The sequence below is a fragment of the Bombina bombina genome, chromosome 3 (genome assembly GCF_027579735.1).
Source record: "Bombina bombina isolate aBomBom1 chromosome 3, aBomBom1.pri, whole genome shotgun sequence".
Taxonomy (NCBI): Eukaryota; Metazoa; Chordata; class Amphibia; order Anura; family Bombinatoridae; genus Bombina; species Bombina bombina.
Genome location: NC_069501.1, coordinates 665,483,815 through 665,506,209, shown reverse-complemented (window position 1 = coordinate 665,506,209; position 22,395 = coordinate 665,483,815). Strand labels below are relative to the sequence as shown.

The 22,395-nt window shown below is 40.0% G+C and overlaps 1 protein-coding gene across 3 annotated transcripts in view; it reads left to right on the top strand.

Moving 5' to 3' along the window:
• Positions 1-22,395, top strand: part of DTX2 (deltex E3 ubiquitin ligase 2) — a 284,538-nt gene that overhangs the window by 5,970 nt on the left and 256,173 nt on the right. The gene's annotated exons all lie outside the window — the stretch shown is intronic.

Sequence of the window (22,395 nt, the reverse complement as noted above, 5' to 3'; positions counted from 1 at the left end):
ATGTAGTAAGACAGTCCCGGACAAAGCCAGGGACCATGGCTTCTGGAACTTTAATTCAGATTTTTAATTATTTTGCATGTATATATATACTGCTTAACTTTGGGGAAAAAGTTATCATCTACATAGCTAGACTGCATAATTTAACTTTTACTGTCACACCTTAAAACGAGCATGATTGTACTTGATTGACTGCCACAGGGAAATATGAGATGAATATGACAACATCTATAAGTAACAGGGAGTGGTGTAGTTAGTACATTTATCACCTTTGAACAGCACATATGAGAGTTAAGACTGATATGATCATGACAGGTTTTACGTGGGAGATTCAATTTTTTTCATTAACGCTGGTGATTCTACTTGTCGCAGTAAGATAGATTATTTAAATACACTTTATTAAAATCTGCTTTCATTTTAATCGTATTCTGTTTAATAATCTGGGATCCAACTTTTGGTTAGGTATTAGTTTCCAAGTGTGTGTGTTCAGTGACATTTTGCTATTTCTAGAATTTAGCATTTGTGTCAGAGGTAACTTTACAGATTGCTAAATGCAAGTACAACTTGCTTCTCCTGTAACTGATGTTGCATACTGTACTGCTTTATTCTTGCCTTGGTCTTTATGTTTTATTACATAGAATTTGGCAATTGCATGGATTTTAAAATACAATAACACATTTGCTTTGCAATCCTTTAGTAGAAAGCTCTTTAAGCTGCATGATAAAAAAATACATGAATGTTGCAGATACAAGGATGTAGACACATTCATTCCCTATTTCATTTAATACTGAAAGTAATACTATTGTCAGGGTTCCATGGAATCTCTACCCATGATTAACTTTATTTATTAAAACAGATTATTTTTGCTTTAGGTTTGTCTTTTTGTTGTTGTTGGCAAGCACAGAATGTTAATTCTTTAGAATGGATTTTAAAGCATTTTCACAGGTGGAATTAAGATGTGTTTTAATCCAACATACAATGTGATTTATAAATGTATAAAGTGAGCATCTGCAAGAACATTAACCAATAAAAGCCTGTAAAACAGGTGAAATGTACGTGATTGAAAGTGAAAATAATTTGACAAAGTGCCAAAAAAGTATTTAATATTGGCTTAAATTTTCTCTTTTCATCATCACCATAGTGATAAATATTGATCAAACAGAAGGTTTTAGGGATATATTTTATGGTAATTCATTCATAAGGAAGTGGTTCATTTTTTGAGATCTGTTTTTATATGCTATTCCAAAGCAAACAAGTATCATAAAATTAAGTTATTCACTGGTATTGACATTTGACGAGAGTGTAAATATTTGTTTTGGTGTAATGTTCTCCAAATACCATTAATTGTTATAGCAGCCTGTAGCAAGACCACATGTAAATTCTTTGAGGGCAGATATTTAAAGCTGTCACTGGTTGTAGCCCGATGATTTTGAATGTATAATTCTCTTTACTATCTTTAGTAGAAAACTGCAATGTTTTATTAATGAAATCTCTGAGGTTCTGTTCAATAAAATGACTAATACATTACAGTACAACAGTGACTCACTAACACACCAAAACATCCACTCACATTGCTCATGAGTTTGCATTGTAAAGAGGAATTTGGAAAATATCAACAAGCTACCCATGTGTCACACAACATCAACTTACCATTCACCCTATTTTACCACATGCACGTATGTTCAATTAAAAATCTATTTTCAGCATTTGCTGTTATTTATTCTCATTTGAATTAATGTTAACAACGACACAATGTATCACTTAAGGGACAAATTTAATCAATTTGATTCAGATAGAGAATGCAATTTTAAACAACATTCCAATTTACTTCTATTATCCAATTTGCTTTATTCTTCAGATATCTGTTGTTGAAGAAATAGCAATGCACATGGGTGAGCCAATCAAATGAGGCATCTATGTGCAGCCACCAATCAGCAGCTACTGAGCCTATCTCTATATGCGTTTCAGCAAAGGATATCAAGAGAATGAAGCAAAATTTGCATGTTTTTTTCTAAATTATGGTTTCATGTCCCCTTAATGCCCCTTTAAGTGCTGTAGCAAATACTATATATACAATATACAGTCAAGTCATATATTGTTATGTAAATGAAAAGAGCACAAGGAAAACATTGCTGCATGTTTGGCTGAATTAGAAAAACCATGCTCTATAAGTAAGGTTTTGGCTTTACAAAAAACATATTTCTATGTCTTGCACAACGACACGACAGCTCACCTTTGGGAAAATTATGTGTTAGACAATTGTTTCATGCCTTCCCTTTTCTTCCGTTTTTCTAAGTTGATGGACTGCAGCTGAATAATTTTTATGCAATCTACCTCCTGTGTTCTAGCCAACTCAGCCCAAGTTCCCCTAGTTGAACTGTTTCAGCTGCCTTTGGAGGTGGTTAATCTTTATCCTCACTTAGGGCTGTGGTGGAAGCTTTGGAGATATTGGGTTTTTTTTTGTACAGCATGTTAAGCATTCTCTTTGTCAGGCATTTTTTGTAAGTTGGATACTGGTCATTGGTGTCCACCTATTGCCAACTCCAGTAGAGCCTTGTAGACGACTTCTGATTCCCCCGTCTTGTCATCTTCATAATTATCTCCACCAGGGAGGGTGACTAGTTTGAAAGCTGCTTTTAGGTCAATGGTGGTTGGTGTTGCAGCATTCCATGCCATTTCTTCCAATTTGAACACATCATTGAAACTGAGGTCCTTCACCACTTTGCTCACAGTTGCACTATCTTCCATAGTCTTATTCACTAGGGCTTTTTTTGTAATTCATCTCGAAAGTGGAAAATATTCCCTTGTCTAGCAGCTGTATTTTTGAGGTGGTGTTCTTGGGTAGTAGCTTTCTTTGATCTTTGCTGGTATCCGTTTCTATGAGAAGAGGAGCAGGTCAGTTGTCAGGAAGTACTACCTTTGGTTCAAAATTAAAGGGACATTAAACACTAAATAAATGCTAGACAGAGTGAAGCATTCAAAGATAAGGTTAGACTGAGAATAACATGTAGATGTATTTTTTAAAGTTTCATTAGCTGTCCAAATATTGACAAAATAAGTAACATTTATAGAAAAACAATGGGAGCTGCCATGTTGTAACTTAGGTTACCTTCTTTGCTGTGGTAAATTAGGGATATTTATAAATAGGCCACTAGAGTGTGCAGCCAATGGCTGTGTGGAATATAACAGTGTTCTGCACTTTCATTTCTAACCTGAATTAAAAAGCTCATCATTTATATATATATATATATATATATATATATATATATATATATATATATATATATATATATATATATATATATATATATATATATATATGTGTGTGTGTTATGCAAGTAGTGGTTGGTACACTATCAAAAAGCACAAATCAGCAGGTAACATACACACTTCAATAGAAATAGGCAAAGGCACTCACCGTATGAACAAGAATGTCAATTTAATAATATTATGTTTAGGGGTCATGCTCCTTCATCAGATAGACAATTGTATAGTCTATCTGAATATATATATATATATATATGTAATTATAGATTAATCATTTTATATTACCGTCCTTTTAAGCTGCCTTATAAGTGCCTGAACAGATGCCACAAAATGCTTATGAAACCATTCTTATAATATCTCTGTTATTCAAGCATTTTTGCTCTTGTAAATAATGGCTAGCGTGTTCATATTTTTGTGGTGAAAGCATTGCAAGGACTTTGACTTTTCAGTTTTTGTCACACAATCCTTCATCTGCTTGTAATCCTCTGCCTTTTGCTTATCTGTTTTTTTTGTATCTTAAAGTATTCTGTAACAGAGCCCTGTTTCATCTGCTTTATAAATTTGCTCTGGACAGTATCCGTTTTAATCTATTACACTTGTCCGAATACAAGATCGATCTATTACAGTAACTTGGACTGTTCCTTTATCCACCCACACAGGGGTCGATTTATGAAGCTGAGGCAGACAGGAGCTCCATTGCAGCTTGCCTCTGGCGGGCTGAATTCTGCTGCCGGAATTCAGCATTGCACATAAGCGCTATTTTAGCTCACTCCTGTTATTGATTTTTTGATCACGACTTGGTACTTCTGCTGCTTGATTTGTGTTGACTTGGCCTGCCTGGCTTTGTCCTTGAATTGCTACTTCCAGTATTACTGAAATTTCCCTTAGCCAGGCTAACCTTCCATCAACATTTTATTAATAAAAATTTCAAATAAAAAAGGGTTGGTAAATTTAAAATATAAACAGGCTTCTTTGGGGTCTACACACACACTGGACCTTAAATATATCCCCTCTTTAACTCTGTTTTTTTGTTTTTGTTTTTCTCAAAATTAATTTATTGAAATGTGCCGCAGTTAATAAATTATTTAACATTGCACCTCAGATGCGTAAAGTATTCTTATTAATTGTGAAATGTCAGCCAGCACAAATTAAAATGGAACAGGGTTGATAAACATAAGGCAAAATTCTGTTAAAAACTCCACATAATAGTGTTTTGTCCATAGCTTTGGACTTCGTAACTGCTATTGTGGGAATTCATTAACCCTGTGTACTATTCATGCGAAAAACACCCTGATTTTCCATAACATTTGGAGCATGCTACATGCACAATTTTCTTAACTCTGGCATAAGTAGATCTTAGTGGCATAATTTACAAAAAGTAGCCCACTGAAGTCTGAGCACCCCTGCCTGAAATTATATAAGATATTATATACAATTGGTCCCATCACCTCTCCAAGCTGTTCCATTTTACAGATGCAAATATACAAATATTCTGATATCTAGCAGTTTGGATAAAGGGTTTTGTTCCTCTAACAAATGCTGTATATATTTGTGCAAAGTATTAGACTGCCCCCACATTGTTACTTTATAATGCCATGTAGCTGGCAACATTTTCTGTGATCTATCATTATGCTGTGCACCAGTCCACAGTGGTACTAGATCTTAGTGTGATAAACCTATATATGATGAAAGCTGTTTATCCTGTAAATACATTTTCACTCACAAAATGTGAAGCATAGCTACTGAACAGGGCCAGACTGTATTCATTGACCTTTTTGAAATGACTTAAAAAGCAAAATTACTTCATGATATTAACAGTTTTTGAGTACTAATTGTGTGACTGTTATGTTGAATGCTTCCCCAGAGGCCACTGCAGCTTTTGTTTAATAGTTGAAAAGCTCACTAAGTGATATAAGAAAACAATATGTATCATACTGAAAAAAATAAAAGGAGGAAGTGCTTAGGTAGCATGATATGAATTGCTTTAAATGAGTTACCTGGGGGATGGTTGTGCTTGGAAATGCAAAGTAAGCAGAAAGCACTGCTACAGATTTGCCATCTTTTTCACAACACTGGTTTGCTATTTAGGAGAGTGATATTGTACTCAATTATGTAATTTTATGTCACATGTAAGTAAAGAATTGCAAAATGACATTTAAATACTTTACACATAGAGGTTAGACCCACTACATGCTGTATTTATTTTAAAGGGATGTGTTAGTGGAATAATAAAATGCATTTGTTAAAGAATTGTGTTATTACACGAATGTCCCAATGTGCAGTAGTGCTTTGTTGTGTCCATGCAGCAGCTAACACTGATACAAGTGTGCCGCTGACTCTGGAGTTTCTGTAAATGGGCTTTAAATACAAACCGGGAGTTGCATGGCAATGTGAAATGCATCTTGTTGACAAATAAGTGTTTTATAATTTTCTTTTTTTTATGCCCACCCATAACTAATTGTGACCCTGACCCATGGATGTGGCATGAACATGTTTGTGGTTTAAAGGGACATGAAACCCACATTTTTTTTTTCTTTTCTGATTCAGAAAGAGAATACAATTTTAAACAACATTCCATTTTACTTCTATTATCTAATTTCCTTCATTCTGTAGATATCCTTTGTTGAAGAAATAGCAAAGCACATGGGTGAGCCAATCACACAAGCCATCTATGTGCAGCCACCAATCAGCTACTGAGCCTATCTAGATATGCTTTTCAGTAAAGGATATCAAGATAATTAAGCAAATTAGATAATGTAAGTAAATTAGAAAGCTGTTTAAAAATGCATGCTCTTTCTAAATTATGATAGAAAAAAACTTGGGTTTCATGTCCCTTTAACTATTGTGTAGTGCGCCTTAACGACCCCTTCTCATTTGCATTAGTAAAGAATTTTTTCGATTATTTTCCCCATAACATTAACATGACAAAGATCCAAATGTGTTTCTATTTTCTATAACAAAATATAATTTATTTATAATAGATGTATAGCCTTACAGAGATAAAAAAAACTGAGACAGCCCTTATGCAAGCACTAACACACATTGATTTCTGGCTAGGTGTCCTTTAGTAATAGCCACACCTAAGCCAGCTAGTGTTGTCACTGTTCTTTCAGACAATGAATTTGCTTGTCATGAATGGCAGCATTGATAACCCATATTCTCAAAATTTAAAGGGACAATGCACACCAATTTTCTAATAACTGCATGTAATGGACACTACTATAAAGAAGAATACTTACTTAGACGCTCCTAGTTTAGCACTGATGATGAGGTTGACTGGGACACCCAATAAAAGGGGCTAAAAAAACAAGAGCATCAGACACCCTCACCCCTCCCCTGAATATGAAAAGACAGATAACTTAAACAGGAGCCAGCAGGAGTCTGTAAACGTGTGTATACATCTGGCACTGTGGGGCTTGGTTAGGAGTCTGAAAATCATCACAATGTTATTAAAAAATAAGCAAAACTATACATTGTTACAAAAACACCCCCAGATGTTCTTACTTAGAAGCACCCAGTTTAGCACTGTTGATGAGGTTAGGCTGGGACACCCACTGAAAGGGGCTGGAAAAACAGTGCATGCATTCCCCAGAAAGGCATTATACTCCAAAATTATTTTAGGCTATTTAAATAAAGCATTAGGTGTAGATAAAATTTGCAATTGAAAAGCATTACCTATTTTGCAGCTTACTCTCCTAAAGATGGGATAAACCATGCAGGGTATTTCACTAAATTTGTATATCTAAGTACTATACTCTAATCACTGAGCTATTGTTTTCTCCTCACTCCCTAACTGTCTACAGCAGGAAGTCACTAACTGACATGCCTGGCTCACTAAAGCTGCACTACTAAGTTATGAGATCTGCAGAGAAACTGTTGTTTTATTTGTAAAGAATCATATTTCACCGAGAAGTGTGTGAGAAGTTTAGCTCCCAGTTAGGGAGTGAAGATAAAACAATTTCTCAGTGATTAGAGTATAGTACTTAGATATACATATTCAGTGAAACAACCTGCATGGTTGATCCCATTTTTAGGAGAGTTAACTGCAAAATAGGCAATGCATGTCAATTGCAAATTGTATCTACACCTGATGAGAACAATTGTTTTGAATTTTTTGTTATGGTTTCCTCGTCCTCCCGGTTCACAATGCTGATGTTTGCAAATAAAACTGCATATAAGTATATATGCAGTTTTCCTCCACTACGCATGCCCAATAGGAACTGGTGATTTCACATGTAAATGGGACTGCGCTTCTGTGGTGAAGCAGTGCACATATATATACATATGCTGACACCTCTGGGTCAAGTTGCAGGTAAAGCCGGAGTGTGATCGATACTATAATAAATATAAAAATTATCACATAATATTGCACAATTAGAAAAATAATGCTAATTAGCGCTGATCTGATTGTCCATCACGATGAGGAACAGCCTCTTCAGGACAGGAGCGGTATTGTGGCGCAATAGTGGAACACAGGGCAAATTAAAAGTAAATTTTATAAACACTTAACATTTAAATGTTTTCATATTATGCTTCAGGTATTGTTTCTTAACTGCACTATGCACAGCTTCTATTATTTTGTTTTTGCAGTTATTGAGCGGTTCTTTAATAGCAGGGTTTGAAGCTGAATGCATCACAAAGGTGTCATTTACAGTGATAAACTAATCTTCCTTTGGGCTGTCCTAACCAATATCAGAAATTGTTTGCCTGCATAAAATGTTGCTTATAACTACAGTAAATGCAAGTCTCAACAAAATTATTCAAAATCTAGGAGCCAGCAGCTTTTGGCAATCACTTTGCTTTTTGTTGCATTGCAGAGCAGATCTACATATATGCTCACACACTCCTAGTGGCTTGACCCTTAGGGCTAGATTTATTAAAGCCTTACGGCTGCAAGTTCTCACAAGAACTTGCTCGCCGTCATTTATCAAACAGCGGTCACCAGACCGCAGCTTCCCTAACCTCTTCACCACCTCTAATGTGGCGAAATTCAATCTCCTTGGTCTAGTCAGACCGAGGAGATTGACAGCTCCTGTCCGCGCGTGATTGGCTGAGCGCGGGCAGGGGGCGGGATTGCACGCGAGCGCAAAATTGCGCTCGTGTGCAATGGCGAATACCTGCAGGTAATTTCGCCCCGCCACAGGCGAGCTGAGGCGTATAGACGCGCCCCTGTCTGCCTCAGCTTTAATAAATCTAGCCCTTAGTCAGTCTGCCATGTTACTAGCACCTCTAGCCAGCATTGTGTGTGAAATCAAGCGATACTCCCTCTCTCCCGCTTGTGAAGCTTCACAGGATGTATTAGAGGAGATCTTGGCCAAAGTTGGATTTGTATTTTTTCAAAGCTGCAAGGCCTAGAAACAATCCAGCCACACCAAGTTTTTTTTTTTTTAGCTGGGGATGGTGGGGGAAGTGGGGGCCACCAATAAGTGTCTTGGGAGCTCTAGACCAAGGTGCCAGGTCCTAATTTTAAGGCAACAGTGGCTCCCTGGCACCTGGGTTTGCTAAGCCCTGGTTTAATGTTCCTTTAAGTCTTCTACAACCTTAGTTGTGGCGTACAATGTTGAAGAGATAATTTTAGCCCCTGTTGTTGCTTCCCTTGAAAATGTCTTCCTTTATGGAGCATGCATTCAGAGGACAAAGAAAGGCAGCTGAGGCAATGTTGACTTTGCAAAGGAACAACAAGTGTATTATCAAGGGGTTAAGCATTATTTCTTTCATTTAATTATTAGTTTATTAATATATTTATTTTTTTTTTTTTAAGAAAAATATCACAGTTTACGTAAGATTAAAAAAAAAAACTGCAAGGAGTGTGTCCTGCACTGCCTCAACAAAAGGGTACATGCAGATGAGCCAATCAGCATATTCAGCAGGAATCACAATCCTTTTAGCTAGTCTAATATATGCAGGCAAACAGTGCAGGGGTTGTCTGTGTCAAAATAATCTACTCCAGTGGCAGTTTTTTTTAATATTTTTTTAAAACGCCTATTTTAAGATTGTGGCATTCACTAATCTTACTACAAAACCTGATTGAAAGACCTAAGCAATTCTGAATGTTAATCCTGAGAAAGCATCTGACATTGCAATGAACATGGTTTTGCTTAATCAAGGATTTATATTTAATCTGCATCTCATCTATTGGCATGCCTTAAAGCAAAACATTATCAATGTGATTTTTTTGCTGAATCAATTGATTATAAAACTAGTCCTAAAGCCCATGGGCCATTTTTTGTAGTACAGCGGTCCCACCCCTTGCTCTCTCTCTTCCCCCTCTCTTTTGCTGTCTGTCCTCCTCTTTTGCTCTCTCTCTTCCCTCTCTTTTGTGCTCTTTTGCTCTCTCTCTCCCCCTCTCTTTTGCTCTCTCTCTCCCCCTCTCTTTTGCTCTCTCTCCCCCCCTCTCTTTTGCTCTCTCTCCCCCCCCTCTCTTTTGCTCTCTCTCCCCCCCTCTCTTTTGCTCTCTCCTCCTCTCTTTTGCTCTCTCTCTCTTCCCTCTCTTTTGTGCTCTTTTGCTCTCTTTTGTGCTCTTTTGCTCTCTTTTGTGCTCTTTTGCTCTCTCTCTCCCCCTCTCTTTTGCTCTCTCTCCCCCCTCTCTTTTGCTCTCTCTCCCCCCTCTCTTTTGCTCTCTCTCTCTTCCCTCTCTTTTGTGCTCTTTTGCTCTCTCTCCCCCCTCTCTTTTGCTCTCTCCCCCCCCTCTCTTTTGCTCTCTCCCCCCCTCTCTTTTGCTCTCTCCCCCCCCTCTCTTTTGCTCTCTCTCCCCCCCTCTCTTTTGCTCTCTCTCCCCCCCCTCTCTTTTGCTCTCTCTCCCCCCCTCTCTTTTGCTCTCTCTCCCCCCCTCTCTTTTGCTCTCTCTCCCCCCTCTCTTTTGCTCTCTCTCCCCCCCCCTCTCTTTTGCTCTCTTTTGCTCTCTCAAACAAACATACCTGCCCTTTTATTATATAAGATACTTAGGGGCATATTTATCAAGGTCTGGTGGACCTGATCCGACACTGCGGATCAGGTCCGCCAGACCTCGCTGAATACGGCGAGCAATACGCTCGCCGTATTCAGCATTGCACCAGCAGCTCACACGATTGTACTCGATCGGGTTGTAATGCGGCGATGTCTGTCCGCCTGCTCCGGTCTTTGCAGGCTCGCCAGAAACACGGGGCATCAAGCTCCATATGGAGCTTGATAAATATGCCCCTTAATCTGGTGTTCTCTACAGAACATGTTGCCAGCTGGGTGTCATTATGAAGTAGCCAGTGTAATACAATATTATAACATGTTAGTTTCAAATGTTACTTCAAGGGATATTAAACAGTGCTCCTTTGGTAAAAACAAATATGTTAAATCAAAGTAAATATAAAAAGATTCTGTAAAAAAACAACAAATAACTTACTTGTTTTCTTGCAAAATTAGCACATAGAGATTATCAGTGTGATTTTCAAAACCCAAGTTTTCATTCTGTCAGTTCTGGGCATGAGCAAATCTGATTCTTGTTATCTTGTCTATTCACTATCCTAGAAGTTTTATGACGTCAGGTAAAGATGAACCTTCCTGCAAAGGCTGCCGCCTCCATGTAGGGCTGTGATAGGAAACGTAGTATAAAAAAATAAAATAAAAGGTAAAATCTATTTAAATAGAAAATAATACATATTGCAATGATTTCTATTAAAGGGACAGTATACACCAATTTTCATATAACTGCATGTAATAGACACTACTATAAAGAAGAATATGCACGGAAACTGATCTAAAAATCCAGTATAAAACCTTCTTAAAAACGTACTTACAAGCTCCCAGTTTAGCACTGTTGATGATGTTAGACTGGGACACCCACTGAAAGTGGCTGGAAAACAGAGTATACACTCCCCCACCTCCACTGCATATGAAAAGACCCATTACACAACAAGGCATTTGTAGACATCAGTATACATCTAAAACTTTTAAGTATAAGCAACTGCTTAGTGCTTTTTTTTTTTTTTTTTTAGAAATAGTTTTTATTGAGGTAGCAATGACATACATAACATACTCATGTAATTGTCATGGCAACACGCCTAACAACATACATCACTTCTCAAATATCCAATACAGAAGGCATGTCTTAGAGTCCATAAACAGTATTACATCCTTGACAGTAGGAAATATATAAGGCCATGCGTGGCACCTCTTTTTTAGATATATACATTTTCATTTGGACAACAGAAAATAAAGTAACAGGTGGTAGTCCTACGGCCTGACTTTCATGCAAAGATTCTAGGTAACAAGAAGTAGGCCTGTATGTGTCCATAACATTCACATCAGAACATATAACACTTTAAAACATTATATCAACAAGTCCCCCATAAAAATTAGAAATAAAGTATACCTCGACTAAGAGTTTGCAGTCACTTTTGGACCCCGGATGTTAGATATAGGTAAGGGGTGAAGAGTGGGAGAATGTTAACAGGGCCACTCATGGACCCAATGCTAAGGCTAATGAACTTAATAATTAAACATTTAATCCCCAGAGATTTAAAATTATTAATAAGCAAAGGAGATTACTTATGGTCAAAATTCAGCCACTAAGCTAGTATTCAATTATATGCCAGAGCAAACAGAGTAAACTTCCCCTGGACTCAGGAAAAAAAAAAAGCCACTCAGAATACCGTGAATTCTAGGGTAGAGATTTACACCATCCCAGAGGACGAAGGATATGGGTCCTGCCACACTATGCAAGCTCTCCCTGCACCCAAACTAGTTAATGAGCTTAGGATATATCTAGGCCATATGCACAAACAAAAATTACCTAAGATCTCTATGTATCTCAATATATTACCAGGGCTCTAGGGAAAATTATGTGCCACACATACCGCCTCGGCCGCAGACAGCACGTTAAGGCTACCAAAATTTATACTAAGGCAAAGGGACCCATCTAGATTACTTAATTAAATCTTGTGGCAGATTAGCTATAGTGAGGGGTAAACCCCCTACCAACCCCCACCAATGGAGGCACATATAAATCAAGTTCAGCCAAATTCAAACAGTATACTGAGAGGAGGGTTAAAGTAACGTCAAGGTGCTATTAAATCCAAGGGAATATACTTATGAGGTTGCAGTACAGTACAACATGAATAAACAACTGAAATATTGCAATGTACATGAAAAACATAAATCAGTATAACATTCAAAAGTTAGCATCGCACATTGCTGGCAGTATCCAGAGGACATACTGGGCTTGAGCAACTAATCGTGGCTATCACAGTAGTAAATAAAAGAAGTCACATAGATCCCACTACCCCCAGACCCTGCAACCATAAGAACTCAGTCCTTGCAGGTTTCTATGCGGTACAGTTCACATAGTCCGGCTAGAGGGATCCTGCCGGGACCCGGTCTTTCAGTTCACAGTTTACCCAACCCCAGATCTCACCGCCTTCAAGGGAAAGGGGGCCTCAGGGCCCTGGGACCACCATCGCACAAAGCCGACTGGAACATATGATAGGACCAAAGCGTCCCCATCCAGATCATGGCATCGGGAGTCAGGAGGGTAAGTAGATGATCTGTACACCTTGCGGCAGCCCTCCGATATATGTATAGCTGTCCCAGCGTGGTCTTTCTTCAGTCCAGCTCTCCCGGTACCTGCGTCACTCCTAGTAGACTTAGCAGAACAGACAGGAGCTGGTCGCCTGGCCACAGAGGCCGCAAAGCGTTTCCTTATATTTTGCACTGGGCTCTCCGTTGCACATACTCCCAGTCCTAGGTCAGGGGAACCAGCCTGAGATAGTTCTTCCTCGTCCGAGAGCCTTGGGGCAAATGCTTGGGCCTCACTCTGCCGTGCATCCTCCACTGGCATAGTAGATGGGGTTACAATACGGTCTATCCTTTCGCATATCCTCCTTCCATGCTCCTCCAATAAGTCCCGAAGCAGAACAAGTAGCTCCTCCATTATATGAGGGTTATCAAAAACAAAAACCTTTGACAGAGGATGTCAGTATACTCTGTTTACCCGGTTTCCGGGGGGGAGCTGGGATCTCTCTCCTTGGAGGCCGCCAGAGACACTCAGCGGTCCGGTTTGGGAAGTCCTGGTGTTGCTTAGCAAAGAAAGTTTTTATATAGTGCCATTCAGCTAAGTGTCCTCTATGATATAAGATATAAATTATTGCTGGATGGCAATATAATCCACGGATTACAGGCGGAATGTAACTCTGAGTAGCAGAGCTCCCAATTTAGCAGCCATCTTAGCTGCTTAGTGCTTTTTTATTACAACATTGAAGCAAATTGTTTAACATCCCTTTAAAGGGATGGCAAACTGTGTCATTCAAATATAAATATGAAATCCTGCTTGAATAAAATGTATAACGATATCTTCATTGTAAAATTTTTCCTGAAGGAGTTAAAATGCTCTGTAGTTTATTATCCTTGCCTCCACCACTACCACAAGGGGTGACTTATTCAATGCTCATCCAATGTTTGTGTTTTGGCCATATGGCTCGCACAAACATTGGATGAGCGGGGAATACGTCACTTTTTGGAGAAAAAAAACTTTAGTTTCAAGTGGGCTGGCAGTGGTGGGGAGAGGATAATAAATTACGGATCATTTTGACCCCTTCAGGAAAAATTTTACAATAAAGTAAAGGTACTGCTATATTCAAGCAAGATTTCATATTTCTATTTGAATGAAACTTAGTTTATCATCACTTTTAAGTTATCCATATGAACTGCATAATTTAACATAAATGGTTGTTTGTGTAGCAAATATTGAAAATATATTTGCAAATTTTAGCTTACTTTTCACTTAAACTTTAGCTGAGTCGTCAGTAAAATAAGCCAGGTGGTGTGCTCATTAATTAGTTCCTGGTAGAACACCATTTTAAAAATGCCTTGTGTTTCTCTTGTTAAGTGTATCCAGTCCACGGATCATCCATTACTTATGGGATATTAACTCCTCCCCAACAGGAAGTGCAAGAGGATTCACCCAGCAGAGCTGCTATATAGCTCCTCCCCTAACTGCCATTACCAGTCATTCTCTTGCACCCAACGAATAGATAGGATGTGTGAGAGGACTGTGGTGATTATACTTAGTTTCATACCTTCAATCAAAAGTTTGTTATTTTATAATAGCACCGGAGTGTGTTATTCCTTCTCTGGTAGAATTTGAAGAAGAATCTACCTGAGTTTTTCTATGATTTTAGCCGGAGTAGTTAAGATCATATTGCTGTTTCTCGGCCATCTGAGGAGAGGTAAACTTCAGATCAGGGGACAGCGGGCAGATTAATCTGCAAAGAGGTATGTAGCAGCTTATTATTTTCTGACAATGGAATTGATGAGAAAATTCTGCCATACCGATATAATGTAAACTCAGCCTTAAATGCAGTAGCAGCAACTGGTATCAGGCTGTCATGTATGTATATTTTACACTTCAGTATTCTGGGGAATGGCACTTCACTGGAATTATACTGTATGCATAAAACTTTAGCCTAATTTGCAGGGACTAGCAACAGGCTTTTTAATAACACTCAATTTATTAATGTTAAACGTTTTTTGCTGGCATGTAAAATCGTTTAATTTTCTGAGGTACTGGGTGAAAAAATGTTTTGGGCACTATTTTTTTCCACTTGGCAGTCGTTTTATTTAATTTATGACAGTTTACTGTTCTCTCTCACTGTTATGTGTGAGGGGGAGGGGCCTTTTTTGGCGCTTTTGCTACGCATCAAAAAATTCAGTCAGAAGTTTATTGTCTTCCCTGCATGATCCGGTTCATCTCTACAGAACTCAGGGGTCTTCAAAACTTGTTTTGAGGGAGGTAATCACTCACAGCAGAGCTGTGAGATTGTAGTTGACTGTGATAAAAAAACGTTTATTTCTGTATTTTTTTTTTTTTTTCTGCTATCAGGGTTAGTTATCCTTTGCTAATGGGAGCAATCCTTTGCTAAAATTGTGTTTTTTACAAATATTTGATGCTATAACTTTTCAGTTTATTAATTTTCAACTGTCATAACTTTTTCTGTGCTTCTTATAGGCACAGTACGTTTTCATATTATAGTAAATTACTTGAAAAGTATTTCCAAGTTGCTAGTTTATTTGCTAGTGTGTTAAACATGTCTGATTCAGAGGAAGATATCTGTGCTATATGTGCTAAAGCCAAAGTGGAGCCCAATAGAAATTTATGTACTAACTGTATTGATGCTACTTTAAATAAAAGTCAATCTGTACAAATTGAACATATTTCACCAAACAACGAGGGGAGAGTTATGCCGACTAACTCGCCTCACGTGTCAGTACCTGCATCTCCCGCTCGGGAGGTGCGTGATATTGTAGCGCCGAGTACATCTGGGCGGCCATTACAAATCACATTACAGGATATGGCTACTGTTATGACTGAAGTTTTGGCTAAATTACCAGAACTAAGAGGTAAGCGTGATCACTCTGGGGTGAGAACAGAGTGCGCTGATAATATTAGGGCCATGTCAGACACTGCGTCACAATTTGCAGAACATGAGGACGGAGAGCTTCATTCTGCGGGTGACGGTTCTGATCCAAACAAATTGGATTCAGATATTTCAAATTTTAAATTTAAGCTGGAAAACCTCCGTGTATTACTAGGGGAGGTGTTAGCGGCTCTGAATGATTGTAACACAGAGAAAATGTGTAGGTTGGATAAATATTTTGCGGTACCGGCGAGTACTGACGTTTTTCCTATACCTAAGAGACTTACTGAAATTGTTACTAAGGAGTGGGATAGACCCGGTGTGCCGTTCTCACCCCCTCCGATATTTAGAAAGATGTTTCCAATAGACGGGGCTTATGGCAAACGGTCCCTAAGGTGGAGGGAGCAGTTTCTACTTTAGCTAAGCGTACCACTATCCCGGTGGAGGATAGCTGTGCCTTTTCAGATCCAATGGATAAAAAGTTAGAGGGTTACCTTAAGAAAATGTTTGTTCAACAAGGTTTTATATTGCAACCTCTTGCATGCATTGCGCCTGTCACGGCTGCAGCAGCATTTTGGTTTGAGTCTCTGGAAGAGACACTTGAATCAGCTCCATTGGATGAGATTACACACAAGCTTAAAGCCCTTAAGTTAGCTAACTCATTTATTTCAGATGCCGTAGTACATTTAACTAAACTTACGGCTAAGAATTCCGGATTCGCCATTCAGGCACGCAGAGCACTGTGGCTAAAATCCTGGTCAGCTGACGTTACTTCTAAATCTAAATTGCTTAATATACCTTTCAAAGGGCAGACCTTATTCGGGCCCGGGTTGAAAGAAATTATCGCTGACATTACAGGAGGTAAAGGCCATGCCCTGCCTCAAGACAGAGCCAAACCTAAGGCTAGACAGTCTAATTTTCGTTCCTTTCGTAATTTCAAAGCAGGAGCAGCATCAACTTCCTCTGCACCAAAACAGGAAGGAGCTGTTGCTCGCTACAGACAAGGCTGGAGACCTAACCAGTCCTGGAACAAGGGCAAGCAGGCCAGGAAACCTGCTGCTGCCCCTAAGACAGCATGAATCGAGGGCCCCCGATCCGGGAACGGATCTAGTGGGGGGCAGACTTTCTCTCTTCGCCCAGGCTTGGGCAAGAGATGTCCAGGATCCCTGGGCGTTAGAGATCATATCTCAGGGATACCTTCTAGACTTCAAATTCTCTCCCCCAAGAGGGAGATTTCATCTGTCAAGGTTGTCAACAAACCAAATAAAGAAAGAGGCGTTTCTACGCTGCGTACAAGATCTTTTATTAATGGGAGTGATCCATCCGGTTCCGCGGTCGGAACAAGGACAAGGGTTTTACTCAAATCTGTTTGTGGTTCCCAAAAAAGAGGGAACTTTCAGGCCAATCTTGGATTTAAAGATCCTAAACAAATTCCTAAGAGTTCCATCGTTCAAAATGGAAACTATTCGGACAATTTTACCCATGATCCAAAAGGGTCAGTACATGACCACAGTGGATTTAAAGGATGCTTACCTTCACATACCGATTCACAAAGATCATTACCGGTATCTAAGGTTTGCCTTTCTAGACAGGCATTACCAGTTTGTAGCTCTTCCATTCGGATTGGCTACGGCTCCGAGAATCTTCACAAAGGTTCTGGGTGCTCTTCTGGCGGTACTAAGACCGCGAGGAATTGCGGTAGCTCCGTACCTAGACGACATTCTGATACAAGCTTCAAGCTTTCAAACTGCCAAGTCTCATACAGAGTTAGTACTGGCATTTCTAAGGTCGCATGGATGGAAGGTGAACGAAAAGAAGAGTTCTCTCTTTCCACTCACAAGAGTTCACTTCTTGGGGACTCTTATAGATTCTGTAGAAATGAAGATTTACCTGACAGAAGACAGGTTAACAAAGCTTCAAAATGCATGCCGTGTCCTTCATTCCATTCAACACCCGTCAGTAGCTCAATGCATGGAGGTGATCGGCTTAATGGTAGCAGCAATGGACATAGTACCCTTTGCACGCCTACATCTCAGACCGCTGCAATTGTGCATGCTAAGTCAGTGGAATGGGGATTACTCAGACTTGTCCCCTACTCTGAATCTGGATCAAGAGACCAGAAATTCTCTTCTATGGTGGCTTTCTCGGCCACATCTGTCCAGGGGGATGCCATTCAGCAGGCCGGACTGGGCAATTGTAACAACAGACGCCAGCCTACTAGTTTGGGGCGCTGTCTGGAATTCTCTGAAGGCTCAGGGACAATGGAATCAGGAGGAGAGTCTCCTACCAATAAACATTCTGGAATTGAGAGCAGTTCTCAATGCCCTTCTGGCTTGGCCCCAGTTAACAACTCGGGGGTTCATCAGGTTTCAGTCGGACAACATCACGACTGTAGCTTACATCAACCATCAGGGAGGGACAAGAAGCTCCCTAGCAATGATGGAAGTATCAAAGATAATTCGCTGGGCAGAGTCTCACTCTTGCCACCTGTCAGCAATCCACATCCCGGGAGTGGAGAACTGGGAGGCGGATTTCTTAAGTCGTCAGACTTTTCATCCGGGGGAGTGGGAACTTCATCCGGAGGTCTTTGCCCAAATACTTCGACGTTGGGGCAAACCAGAGATAGATCTCATCTCGACAGAACGCCAAGCTTCCTCGTTACGGGTCCAGATCCAGGGATCCGGGAGCGGTTCTGATAGATGCTTTGACAGCACCTTGGACCTTCGGGATGGCTTATGTGTTTCCACCCTTCCCGATGCTTCCTCGATTGATTGCCAGAATCAAACAGGAGAGAGCATCAGTGATTCTAATAGCGCCTGCATGGCCACGCAGGACTTGGTATGCAGATCTAGTGGACATGTCATCCTGTCCACCTTGGTCGCTACCTCTGAAACAGGACCTTCTGATCCAGGGTCCCTTCAAACATCAAAATCTAATTTCTCTGAAGCTGACTGCTTGGAAATTTGAACGCTTGATTTTATCAAAACGTGGTTTTTCTGAGTCAGTTATTGATACCTTAATACAGGCTAGGAAGCCTGTTACCAGAAAGATTTACCATAAGATATGGCGCAAATACTTATATTGGTGCGAATCCAAGAGTTACTCATGGAGTAAGGTTAGGATTCCGAGGATATTGTCTTTTCTACAAGAAGGTTTAGAAAAGGGTTTATCCGCTAGTTCCTTAAAGGGACAGATTTCAGCTCTGTCCATTCTTTTACACAAACGTCTGTCAGAAGTTCCGGACGTTCAAGCTTTTTGTCAGGCTTTAGCTAGGATCAAGCCTGTGTTTAAAACTGTTGCTCCACCATGGAGTTTGAACTTAGTTCTTAATGTTTTACAGGGGGTTCCGTTTGAACCCCTTCATTCCATTGATATCAAGTTGTTATCTTGGAAAGTTCTGTTTTTAATGGCGATTTCCTCGGCTCGAAGAGTCTCTGAGTTATCTGCCTTACATTGTGATTCTCCTTATCTGATTTTTCATTCAGACAAGGTAGTTCTGCGTACTAAACCTGGGTTCCTACCTAAGGTGGTCACTGACAGGAATATCAATCAAGAGATTGTGGTCCCATCTTTGTGTCCTAATCCTTCTTCGAAAAAGGAACGTCTGCTACACAATCTAGATGTAGTCCGTGCCCTGAAATTTTATCTACAGGCAACTAAGGATTTTCGACAAACGTCTTCCCTGTTAGTCGTTTATTCTGGTCAGAGGAGAGGTCAAAAAGCTTCGGCTACCTCTCTCTCCTTTTGGCTTCGTAGCATAATACGGTTAGCCTATGAGACTGCTGGACAGCAGCCTCCTGAAAGAATTACAGCACATTCTACTAGAGCTGTGGCTTCCACTTGGGCCTTTAAGAATGAGGCTTCTGTTGAACAGATTTGCAAGGCTGCAACTTGGTCTTCTCTTCATACTTTTTCCAAATTTTACAAATTTGACACTTTTGCTTCTTCGGAGGCTGTTTTTGGGAGAAAGGTTCTTCAGGCAGTGGTTCCTTCCGTATAAAGAGCCTGCCTGTCCCTCCCGTCATCCGTGTACTTTAGCTTTGGTATTGGTATCCCATAAGTAATGGATGATCCGTGGACTGGATACACTTAACAAGAGAAAACATAATTTATGCTTACCTGATAAATTTATTTCTCTTGTAGTGTATCCAGTCCACGGCCCGCCCTGTCACTTTAAGGCAGGTAATTTTTCCATTAAACTACAGTCACCACTGCACCCTATGGTTTTCCTTTCTCTGCATGTTTTCGGTCGAATGACTGGTAATGGCAGTTAGGGGAGGAGCTATATAGCAGCTCTGCTGGGTGAATCCTCTTGCACTTCCTGTTGGGGAGGAGTTAATATCCCATAAGTAATGGATGATCCGTGGACTGGATACACTACAAGAGAAATAAATTTATCAGGTAAGCATAAATTATGTTTTTGCTACACCTAAGTAATGTAGGTAGGTTTTGCCACAACATTTCCATTTGAGCAGATGAATAAAACCTGAATGCTGTACTTCATCTTTAAAGAGACAGTAAAGTCGGGCGGGGCTTAACGCAATATAGAGAGGACATGCTTTTCCAGAGCTCTGTATATACAGACTATTAATTCCTGTTTCCAGGACTCACATGACCCACCTATCCATCAGATATCACCTGGAACACCCCCATATACCTAGGGGATAATACTCAAGACCTTTCTTAGCCTACTAGTTTGGGCACTTATTCACCCTACAGCCGACTGGCCTAAACGGCAAGCACCAAACTGACTAGGCGACACGGGAAACCTGGATAGTGGATCATCCCACCTTCACCTGGTCTGATAACTCGCTGTAGAGACCGAACTCACCAGGAGTCTCCAGGACAGGCACCGGACCTGTCCATCTTCCTCTCTGTGATGCTCAAGTATGAGGTAACGTAGAGTAGGCCACAAACGGCCGTGATCTTGTAGGCCAACAACTCCGGTATACGCCTCTGTATCTTCAGAAGCAGTGAAGTGGAGAATGCCTTCTACTGATGCCGGATCTACAGAGCCACTTTCCTCCTCCTGCATACAGTGCAATCTGGCTTGGTCCAGACAGAAAAAAACCTCCCTCAGGCCTCATCATACACGCAGTCTGGGGAACACCATCCTCACTTACCTCCATCACTTTGGCACCGATTTTGAGCTTCTGGCTGGTGCTCCTGGCGTCGAAGTTTCAGCTCCATACTACGAGACTGGAGGTAATTACAGATATCCATTACCACTCCCTAAACACCTACTACTGTTCATGACTCAATCACCAGACCCAACCAGGCCTTCATGAACCTCCCCTATCTGTAACTTAGCCCTATCATTCTACTTGGCTCCAGGATGACCCTAAAAGAACTCTAGCAGATCACTTTAATAGTAAGATACATTATGATCCTGAGATTTCAGATGAAGGTTCCAGAGAATTCACTGCTTCACTTAAAGGAATCCATAAACCTCAAAATCAACCCTCAGACAGGCCTACTGCCCCACACTCCTCTATACTTGATTTCATCAAAGCACTATCGGATAAAATGGACATTCATTACACATCTCTTGAACAGGATCTCAAGACATCTGTCAGCGAGCTTAAGAGATATATCATCACTAGGAGAGCATACAGAAACCCTTGAAAGGAAACATGAAAATCTTAATATAAACCATACAAAATCTGGCAGAAATGATATCTGATCTAGAATCAAAACTGGCGGACCTAGAGGACAGGTCACACCGCAATAATATAAGGCTACGGGGTATTCCTGAAGATATTGGCACTGCAGAACTATATAGCTTCTTACTAGGTCTATTCAAATAATTACTTTGAACCCTTCAGGATCATGATCCTCTTATTCACAGAGCTCATATAGCCCTCCTTCCAAGAAACTCAGCCTCAGATACACCCAGAGATGTTATCCTCAGACTGCACTACTACACTTTCAAAGAAAAACTCCTTAGAGCCTCTTTCCTCAATAAGAGCTTGAAGGATCCGTACCACAATATCCAAATCTTCCCTGACCTGTCACCACATACTCTAGCTAAGAGGCACTAATCCAACAGTTTACCCAGTGTTTACGTCAAAATAAAGTGAAATATAGATGGGGCTTTCCCGTAAAGGTATTCTTCCACTACGAAGAACACTCATACATCATTTCTTTGCCGGATCAAGGCATGAAACTACTTTAATCACTAGGCCTTTACCATCCTCAAGTTCAGAACAACAAGCCATCTGAGAACTCTAACATGCTCAACACTGCTGCACCGGAGTGGCAACCACCCCCCAGAAGATCAACTCCACAATCTAAAAGAAAAGACACAATTCATCCCAGGGAAGACACCTAAACCCCCTCTGCATTTCTTCATTGATCCCAGAGTAAAGGTCTTACCTGGACACACTCCCATCTTAGATTCTGGTATATCTTGGTCTTCTAACGTTACACAGGACTTAACATATCCTTTTTTCATTACAATATAATTGGTTACATATTTAGCCTTATAGAAGTATTACTCACCAATATAGTTGCATATGTTTTCTCTCTCTCTTTTTCTCTCTCTCTTTTTCTTTCTTTCTCTCTCTCTCTCTCTCTCTCTCTCTTTTTCTTTCTCTCTCTTTCTTTCTCTCTCTTTTTCTTTCTTTCTCTCTCTTTTTCTCTCTCTCTCTCTCTCTCTCTCTCTCTCTCTCTTTCTTTCTTTCTTTCTTTCTCTCTCTCTTTCTTTCTTTCTCTCTCTCTTTCTTTCTCTCTCTCTTTCTTTCTCTCT